We start from the raw sequence: 9,193 nt of genomic DNA, 5'->3' as shown, positions 1-9,193 counted from the left end.
ACAAATTGTGATCAACATTTATATAAAAACCTCATTTATTCTATGATAGTAGATTAAAAAAAAAAAGAGAATTCTTGACAGTTTTATTTCCCGAAACTTAAACACAATGTAGTAGGTAATAGGATGAGATAGTTACATAGTCATGGATGATCCCAAATTGCATTGTAAGCCAAACTCATTAAGGCAATGTACAAAATGGAGTTAATAAACTTGGCACATCCTGTGTCGAGATTAGGCACACACTTCTGAGATATGTGCTTCACCCACTTTCCTCAGCCCTATGCTCTTGCCGCCCTGTTCTCTACCACCCTTCCCTCTTGGAGAACCCACTCATGGGGAAGCCACTCAGCTTAATCTCCCGTTGATTAACTTCCTTAACTTCCTAGTTTTCTTGTCTTCCTTTTGCCCTCCCTAGCTCTAAGCTTGAAGGCATTTGAGGCCACTTGCATTTAGCCACAGGAGAATAAAAACATATGAGAAAAAAAGAACTAGAAGATAGGCTAAATGTTTTTTTCTTGTGTAAAAAAGTATGGTATGCTTCATGAATTTGTGTGTCATCCTTGTGTAAGGGCCATGCTAATCTTCCCTCTGTCATTCCAGTTTTAGTATATATGCTACGAAAGTGAGCATGAGGATAGGTTAAATTTAGGAGAAAGTTTTTCAGTGGATATAGGTGGTGGTGTTCAGGACAAGATTAAAAATCCTCTTTTTTTCTGGTGGTGTCCTATGAAGTTCTTCCCAACTCTGTGAGAATACATTTTTTAGCATGATGTGGGCAGGTCCAGGAGCCCCAAGTCAGTGAAGGCTGGGAAAGGCTTGATTCACCCAAACAGCTTCTCTCCCATCATTGAAATTCTTCTCACATATCAGACTGGTTATTTTCTTTTATATTTGCACAAGGCATCTATGGCATGAGTCACAGTAAAAAACTTATCATAAGAATGTGCCAGATTGCAAAATAGATTTCTGTTTCCCCATAATGGCAGATTCAAGGTTTTAAAATCACAGTGATTCAGTAGGCTTAAGAGTATCATTTTTGAAGCCCCATTCTGTTTTTTGTGTGTGCTATGGTGTGTGTGTGTGGAGTATGTGGTGTGTATGTGGTTTGTGGGTATATATGTGTTTGAGGTGTGTATTGTGTGTGGTATGTGTGTGTTTGCTTCTGTGTGATGGTTGCATAGTGTGTGTGCGTGAATAATATTTGGGGTGTGTGTGGTGAAAAGGGATTCTATAGGGAACAGAGAAGCAGAGCTTATTTATTGTTTTAAAAGTAACTCTGCTTTGAGATCAATTGGTAAAGTCTTTTCAAGTGTTTCATTTCCTCAGAAATCATTTGGAAGGTGTTTTCTTAAGCCTATATGTTTCCATTTTAGGAGGAAACTTCAAATATTAGAAACTAGATTAAAGTGATTGCTGCATTACTATAATTTCAGCCAACACTATAGTTTAATTTAACAAACAAAGCCACTTGTATTCAGAGTTATTATACTCAGATCTTCCAGAGGACCCATCTCCTCTACCTCTGAAGTGTAAATCCATTTCCCATGGTCATTTGTAACCTGTCTTTAGAGGTGGTGCTGGAAAAAGTGCCTCATTTTAGCACCTCTCTCCAATGGCCCTGTCTACGTGAGGCAGTGTAGCTTAGAGGCTAAGAATTAGAGCTCTTTAGTTAGAACACTTGGGTCCACATGCTGGCTCCACCAAATGGGCAAGAGCTTAAACTTCCTGAGTTTCCTCATCTGTGAAATGGGGTCATAGTGATGCTTACCTCTCAGGACTGTTGGGGGGCTTATGAGATGATTATGTAAATATAGTGCTTGGAATATAGTAGCAATCAATGAACACACACTTTGCTGTATAGACATTGCCTGTGCCTCTACAGGGATAAGAGAAGGTGGGAGTAGAAGGTGTTAGTGGACCATTGCTTCTAAGATTTATTGTGAATTTATTTTATTTGGCCTGCTTATACCAATTAAGTTTGTGAGTGACCTCTCAAGTCTTTGCATCAGTGTAGCGTGATTTCTTGGTAGGGCTAATAATGCATCACTTAATGAATGCTCACTATGGGTTTTGACGATGTCATTAGTTCTAGGTCTAGACCAATGATAGGGCAAAAGTCCTCTGAGCAAAAGTGCTTTTCCTTACATGTTGAAACTGGCCATCTGTTACCTTTTCTGCAATACGTTAAGTGTTTCAGCATTAGAACTGTACTAAGAGCATGAAGAAAAACTACAAAAACCCTGGCATATTATATAAGTCAGTCTGACTAACACGCGGTTATTTGGCACAATTTTCAGATGTAGCTTCACATTTTGTCCCTGCTATTTCTGGACCCTTATATAGACATTATGTCTGAGCAAAGTGCCCATTAGAAGACTCTGGGTGCTGAAACAGAGGCTGTGGATGTGGGGTGTCTGCTGTGTTCATTGTTCATTCATTTTTGCTTGTCCCTTTTGTTTAATGAGGAGGATCTCAAGGCCTTCTCCTGGGGTGAGGAATGCAAATTGTGGATTCAAGGGGAATATGGGGGTGGGAAGCACCTACAGAAATGAATATTCTTGTACTTGTTCAGCACTGCAACTGCTGTCAAGGAGTTTTGTGACAATGTGGGGTGCCCAGTCAGCTGGAAAGATGGCAGTGGGGACGACTGCTGCATCTGCCATGCTGTAAGTCCGGGGAGAGGAAATCCTGGGGCAAAATATCTCTAAAAACAGAAATCAGTCAAAGGGAGAAATAAAGTTTAAAATCCATTTATTGCTTACAAACTGCAGTCTGGGGCCATTTCTTTCTTTCCTGCTCTAGCAGAAGTAAAACCGGCCCTCTCCTCTCTCCTCTCGGGTACAGAGAAGCCCTCCTTGCCCAGGTAATTACCCATTGATATGGAGATGAACTTTTCTCCACCCCTGAGGAATGATGCAAATGCACTAAAACTGTATTTCTTTCCACCTCTAAACACCTGTTGATATGCAGATGTACTAAAGCCAGGTGAGATATTCTGGAAATATTATAATTTTACCCACAGGCCATCCCTCCAGAAATCTTGCCTTGCTATTTACTCATTCCCCCTCTTCCAACCAAACTAATGACATACAGTAGTAATGGCAATAAAGTCATGATAATCCTCAAGCCAGAGGATTCATCCTATGCAGATTAAATAAATGTACTTTACACCACAGTCTTTCATTAAGCACAAAATATGTTTCTGCACTTGTTTACTCATTCCTAACAATGATGCTAGATTGCTCACAAAACTTTTACCAAACATTAGACAAAGTCAAGCCTCTCTTTAAGCATTTTTTTCTTGACAACAGCAACACAGTCATGATAATTCTCACGCCAGAAGATTCAGCTAGGTTCAAAGTCCCATGCAGATTAAGTCCAAAACTCATCCATTCCAGCCATCTCGTGGCAATTGCAGCCAGGGGGTGCATCTAGGACACAAGGACTGTAGAAGCAAAAAACTGTGATTGTGGGGGGCCACTTTGCTGTTTTTCCAGGAATACACAGGAGGCCAGCTTCCAGGCCTTTTCCCCAAGGTGCCAGAAGAGCCAGCCATCACCAGTCCATGTGTTGAAATGTCCATGGCCACATCTATTTTATTCCTAATTGCTGCACCCATCCTTGCAATACATGTCCAATAAAGTGGGTGCTTTGATTGATCTTAATCACCTACAAAGAGATGCTCTAGGCCCCTCTTGGTGGTTTGCTGATCTGCACATGTTGGGAACTCCTTCTGGGCTCAGCTGATTTCTTCAAAGGTAAATGGCAAGCCCCACTGATGGGCTACAGCCCACATTGTCTTTTGCCCTGTGTGCAACAAATGCTGATATAGCCATTAGGCCATATCAGAGGCAGGCTTTCCTTCTAGGCAGTGCACCTGGGCCAATGCATCTGCTTCATCATTCCCTGGGGATGCCAAAGGCAAATGGCCAGTCACATGATATACGGTAGGTGTCTGTGCCACACCACTCCGTGGCCTTTGGGTCCAGTCTCTCACCCACCCTGTGATGGGATAGGTGGTTATTACCTTGGTTGGCGCTGTTCCAGCAATGGACTCTGTAGCCAGCAAGGTGTGGTACATAGCAGCCAGTTGCTTCTCTATCAAGGTGACCTGGACCTCAGCTCCTTTCCATAGTTGTGACCAGGCTCTGGCTGGCAGCAGGAGCAGCAGCAGCAGTGACAGAAGCAGTAGCCTTAGGCTCAGGCCATGGGTTGGGGTCAGCGCGGCCAGCAGCAGTGGTGGTGCCTCCACAACCACATGAGTATAGACACATGTCCCTCGACATGAGCGCCACTTCTCCCCATCATTTCTATGGGCGGCCCTCCCAAAGGTCGCACCCATTATGACAGATTTCGGGTGTAGAGGAATCCTGCCAACTACATAGGATGTAAGTCTGGGGAGAGGAAATCCAGGGGCAAAATACCTCTAAAAACTGAAATCAGTCAAAGGGAGAAATAAAGTTTAAAATCCATTTATTGCTTACAAACTGCAGTTTGGGGCTGTTTCTCTCTAATGCTCCAGCAAAAGCAAAACTGGCCTTCCTCTCTTGGGTACAGATAAGCCCTCCTTGCTCAGGTAATTACCCATTGATATGGAGATGAACTTCTCTTCACCCCTGAGGAATGATACAAATGCACTAAAGCCATACTTCTTTCCACCTCTAAATGCCTACTGATATGCAGATGTACTTAAAGCCAGGTGAGATATTCTGGAAATATTACAATTTTACCCACACATGCCAACACCCACTCCTGCCCACTGGCCTTTGTGGTTGTGCTGGTCTTTAAGATTGCTGCTGGGCTTTTTGCTGAATGTCAAGAATTGGTGGTGAGGGGGTAGTCCTGCCAGGTTTCTATTAGAACTTACATCTCCTTCTCTTTCTTTTCCCTTGTCTGTCTCTCTGATCTCAGTCTAGGCCCCATAGGTGGATCAAAAGAATGTCTTTAGCATCTCCACCTCTAGGCAGGCCTCAGTCAATTAATGATAAACACTTCTGCCTACCCATCCCTTTAATCCAAATTTATCCCACCTCCTCTCAGTCCCATCCATCTGCCAAGTGTTCTTCATTATTTTTCTGATAAAATTTGGATCATAGCTTTACCTTTCTTCAAGGCGCCTTTCCAGACACCTTCAAACAACTTTATCCTCCTGTTTCATTTTCGCTCCACCAGTTTTTCCAGAAGCATTCTCTTGGATAACATCTCTCCCTTTCTAGGTTTTCCATTTCTGAGTTTTGCATTAGACTTAGCTGTGCCTGTGATGTCCTTCCCATCCAGCTCACCAAGTCAAGTAATCTTTTTTATGCAGATAACTCCTGCTGTCTCACCTATAACAAATCTTTGTCCACTTCTGGAAAAGGAGATGAGAATTTTCTCTAGGCTCTAGCTTATTTACTTGCAACCAAAATGTGGTTATGATATTAATCGATGAATGCAGAAAGCAGTACATTCAGAATGTTTCTGAGCAAATGTAGTAAGTTCTGCTCCTTGATATGTGCTTGAGGGCATATGAAGGGTTATTATATATATGCCTGTTTTCAAGAAGCTTAGTCATGTTAAGAGACAATATTAACATCCATGAATAGATAAAAGAACAAGACAAATATGTATTGCTTTTCATAGTCCACTTACACCAAGGGATTGAGGTGGTTTACAGTAGAAGACTGCTCTACAGAATGTTATAATATAATAATATCAAGAGCCATGTAATAGATAATTGAAAAGGAAACCCAATTTAAGGTAAATCATTGGGCTTGAGTACAATATTTAGAATTGGGCTTCCTGAAAGTTAAGAAAAATGGGAATAAGGATGAATTATATAATTTCCATGTCTCATAAGAGGATACATGTCAGTTTGCAAACACCGAATTTTTGGGGGAAATGTTGGGAGTTTTGAGCAGACAAGGTTTTGTCATCTCTTTAATGTCTACAGTAGAATTAATTTAGATTATTTCCTACTAGCTACTATATGGAGGATAGCCTACAGGAGGCAAGAGTGGAAGCAGGGAGGTAAGTTGCAAAAGCCTGGGTGAGAGATGTGTCATCCAGGATGAAGCTGGTAGAGGTGGTGTTAAGTGTTTAGACTGAAACATCAATAAGACTTGCTGATTGGCAGCATGACGCAAATGAGAGAAAGAGAAACTGAGATTGCTCTAGAGTTTTGGCTTGAGCGAATGGATGAAGTATGGTTCATCTTTTGAAATAGTTAAGACTTGGCATACATAAGCTGGTTTGGAGATCAAAATCAGGAATTCTGTTTTGGACATGTTTAACTTTAGTTACTTATGTGATAACTCAGTTGAGATGTCAAGTGGACAGTTGGATCCATGAATATGGAACTCAGGGAAGTGATATACGTTTGGGTCTCAGCAGCACACTCAAGCTGTGTCTGTTGCTGTTTCCATGGAGCACATAATATAATGGACAGGTTTTCAATGGTGGCTAATACAGAAACATATTTGGGCAGAGGAGCTGTGTACAAAGGAAGGAATGAAAGTATGGGAAAGCCTGAAGTGTCTAGACAAAAGTGAGAAGTTCGGTGTGGCCGATGTGTATGGTGCACAGTGTAGAATGGAGGGAACTGAGACCAGTTGGGCCCAGAGAATGGAGAGGAGCTTGGATTCTTCCTGCAGGCCAGTGGGTCTCCATCACTGATTTTTCCGGAAGGGCGGTGGGACTCCATTCTTAGTGGACACAGAAATCACCTGGGGAACTTATTTTAAAAGTGGGGATTCCTAGACCTTCTTTCCAGGGAGATGGATACAGTAGGTCTGGAACTCAAGAAATGACAGCATCATGAACTTCTCAGCTGATTCCAGTGCAGAAGGTCCACAAACCCCACCATTGCTGAGGGCTATGAAGACTTTTAAGACCAAGGAGTGATATGATCTGATTTATATTTTAGGAAGATAATTCTGCCAGCTGTGTGGAAAATGGACTGACTTCACTGGCAGGGAAAATATATAGGAGGTTGCTGCAGGCATCCTGGTGAGAGATGATGGGCACTGGGGCTGATGTGTTAGTGGAATGAAGAAAAGGGGCTAAATCTAAGAGGCCTGTCTGAGAATTTGACCTGAACAGGAGAAGGACAAAAATGAAAGTTGATTCTCATATGTCTAGCTTGGAGGAATGAATGGTCAATAATGTCTGACACTTTGTAACTATTTGTTAGATGAATGAATGAATAAATGTAGGGTAAAAACTAGATGAGATGGAGGTAAGAAAAGAAAACTCCATTTTAGAGTCAACGCAAGAAATAATAGATCCGTATTTGTGACAAGTTCACAGAGGCTTGAAAATGTGGTTTTCGAAGTTGTTAGCATAGAGCTAGTCTTGAAGGAATAGTAGAATCTGAGACCACTTAGCAAAAAGGTTTACACCTTAAAGATCAGGAAGGCAAAGGTGTGAATCTTTTGGGGATTTTTAAGGGGCAGACAGAGGAAAACTAGCTGGCAGAGAGGGGAAAGTGACCAAAAATAAGTTAGAGGTTTGAGAGGAGGTATGTTTTGACAAGTTTTGTAAATAAAGGGAAGAAACAGTTTCAGAAACTGTGTGAGCGTGTGTGTGTGTGTTGGAGGGGTATACTGAGAGTATGTTGCCAATCTAAGTGCTGAAATATGGTCTACAAAAGCTATTTTTTCCAGTTTCCAGTAACTTTAGCTCTCTCTTAAGGTCATTCTTGAGTCATGGTAGAAAACCAGGTCAACAGCAGAAAGATTATTTCTTCCTATTTGTTATAGCTGGAGGGAAGTGCTTATTTCAAATAAAAGCTATATCTTACAATTTATTTAGGCACGAGGTGGGCTCGGACATATCAGCCCCCATCCCCAGATTTGTTCCTTTGTAGCATTTAGGTTAAAATTTGTCTTGTTGGCATCTTTCTTATCCATTACGCTTCTACAGATTTTGAAGATATATTAATATACCCACCAGTAGATATGAGAGTGCCCTATCTTACTTAAAAAAAAACTTATTTAAAAGAGATCTCTGCTAATATATTTCTAATATATTTTGTGAAAACAGTTGACTCATTTTAATTTTAATTTTGATTTCTACACCAGGCAAATATTTTTCAGATGGTCCTTGGACATTTATATTAATATTTTTCCTATAAATTCTGTTTTGGATTGTTGCACATTTTATTTTGTGTTTTAGAGGTCTTTTGGATTTTTTTAAAAATATTCTTTATATATTAAGGTCATTAATAACCCTTTGTTATATTTGTCATAATCATTTTCCCAAATAATCATTGATACAGTGGTGGAAGGGAAGTGTTAACAGTGTTTAGAGCATCTCTTCATCAAATTCTGATGCTCACCAGCCAGTCTTCTTAGCCTAAGACCCTTTTGCCTACAATTGCTGTGAGGTTTCTAGCCAGTCCCAAGGAAGGTGTCCTTATATAATCTATGCCCCTTGAAAACAAGGGTTCCCTTGAAAATAAACTGAATATGAGCTTGTGGATCATATCAGCTGTATGATTTAGCTTCCTTCTTCTCCCCTGGAACTTTGGCAGACATACCTGGAATTCTTGCGGCACCTGGGATGTTGGTTTTTCTTGCTGCTGAATGCCAGGAGAGTTGTTCTGAAGGCCTGTCTAAAAGGAATACATGCATGTATTCATGTTTGTTGGTTTAAGCAGGAGTACAATTGTTTTAGACTTTCTCTTATAACTTCCTCCAAAATGTTACATTCAGCATCAAATGATTATTTAAACAAAAATTAAATCTGACCTCCGTGGGGGAATGGGAAGGTAAGAGTTACTGTTGTATTATTTTTCAAATCTTATTTTCTAATAGTTAATTTTTAGTATTTTATTTTTGTTGTATATTGACCTTATTTACTGTTAAATTTGATAAATTCACTAATTTATAAATTGTCTTTTCTGAGAGAGGTTTTCTTAGTATTGATGTTTCTTTTTCCTTAAATGGAAGAATTTACCAGTGAAACCAATTGGATCTGGAGATTCCTCCATGGAGAGATTTTAAAATGATAGATTCATTTTCTTTAACGCTAAAGCATTCAGATTTTAGTGTTTCTTCCTGCATCAGTTTTAATAAGTTATATTTTTCAAGGAGTTTGTCCATTTTATCTAGATTTTCAAATTTATTGGCATAAAGCTATTCTAATATTCCATTAATATCTCTTTGATATTTGCAGGCTCTGTGTTGAGGTCTCTGTTTTTATTCCTGTTATT

At 40.2% G+C, this 9,193-nt stretch overlaps 1 non-coding gene across 1 annotated transcript; it reads right to left on the bottom strand.

Annotated features, from left to right (window-relative positions):
* Positions 1 to 523: 523 nt before the first annotated feature.
* Positions 524 to 630, bottom strand: LOC118918892 (U6 spliceosomal RNA). The gene has a single exon (XR_005027307.1). It is a non-coding gene; the product is annotated as a U6 spliceosomal RNA (small nuclear RNA).
* Between the last annotated feature and the right edge of the window lie 8,563 nt (positions 631 to 9,193).

Source organism: Manis pentadactyla, chromosome 3 (genome assembly GCF_030020395.1).
Source record: "Manis pentadactyla isolate mManPen7 chromosome 3, mManPen7.hap1, whole genome shotgun sequence".
Taxonomy (NCBI): domain Eukaryota; kingdom Metazoa; phylum Chordata; class Mammalia; order Pholidota; family Manidae; genus Manis; species Manis pentadactyla.
Note: the sequence above shows the minus strand (reverse complement) of the source record. Positions and strands in the feature narration are given on the sequence as shown.